This window comes from Gavialis gangeticus, unplaced genomic scaffold, assembly GCF_001723915.1.
Source record: "Gavialis gangeticus isolate Ggan-Ray unplaced genomic scaffold, GavGan_comp1, whole genome shotgun sequence".
NCBI classification, from domain to species: domain Eukaryota; kingdom Metazoa; phylum Chordata; order Crocodylia; family Gavialidae; genus Gavialis; species Gavialis gangeticus.
This window is the reverse complement of record NW_017728992.1, coordinates 99,925,713-99,926,948: the sequence shown is the minus strand read 5'-3', so window position 1 is coordinate 99,926,948 and position 1,236 is coordinate 99,925,713.

The following is a 1,236-nucleotide window of genomic DNA, read 5'->3' as shown; positions in this document are numbered from 1 at the left end:
TTCTGCATGCTGTTCATGTTTTACAATTCTTTCTAGTTGCTTTCATCAGCATATATATAAGCAATAAGGCATGACAGGGGGGTGGGGGGAGGGGGGGAAGCCCAAGTTGAAGACTCATTCCTGTCTTACTTTAGGCCCATTCAGCCTAAAGTATTTGCTTCAGCCTATTGACTTAACCCTATTGACTACTGGAGGATAGTTCCACTTACCAAAATAAAAACTTATTTTCTTTAAGTAGCTCATTAGTGGCACATCACCACCATGCATTCCAACAGGTTAAGGCACCTTCCCAAGACTCGCAATAAATTAACAGCAGAGAGGAGAACAAAACTCAGGATGCCAGGCTAGGATTCAGCTCACTGAGACTACATTGGAAGAGACAAGGAAACCTCATATATTATTTCTCTTATAATATCTAGATGTCTGTCTGGGTGCCCTTATGTGCAGTGAAAAATTTGGGGGACACACTATAGACATGGACAGGCATTACACTTGTTGTGTTATATATGCCCTTATAGTGCTATGAAAAGTGAGTGTTCAGCCCTTCAAGCTACCTGCAACACTACAAAGACTAACTTTTTGGTAGGACTAGGTTTTATAGTTCTATATGTAAGACTTGTATAATTACATGTAGCACTACAGAATTCTCTAGGACCTCCAGCTTTCCAAAGTGCTCCGTTCTCCCTCCCTCCCCCACTAAAGCGGGGTGGGAGGGGGGCAGGGAGAGGAGCGGGCTCCCCAACAGCTCACCCAGCTGCTATGAGCTTTTAAGAAACCCTGATGGGACCCTGCTGACCCCTCTGTGCAGTGCACCTGGAAGAAGATGCCTTCCCCTCAGTGATGGTGTAAGGAGTAGGAAAAGTTACCACCGTTACCACAGAACATTGGGGAAAAAGGCCGTGTTTCTATACAACAGTTGGCAGTGACGAGAGATGCCACCTGCCCTTCAGGAACCCCAAGAAAATCCACTCTTCCCACTACCACAGCCCCATGGGAATAGCTGGTTTGCCCACAAGGGTAGTAGGGTGAAGAGCATGCCCTCCTCTACCCCAGGTAGCTGCAGTCTGTATTTGACAACCCTAGTTGCTGCCCTGGAACTATAACCTTCTAGTTGCCCAGAGGGGTGGCTGGGGGTTGCCAGTCACTGCTGCTGTCCAAAGACCAGTCCTGATAGTGGGGCAGCAGCCATGGCTGTCAAGAACAGCCCTGGTTCATACGCAAGGTTGGTAGGGTCAG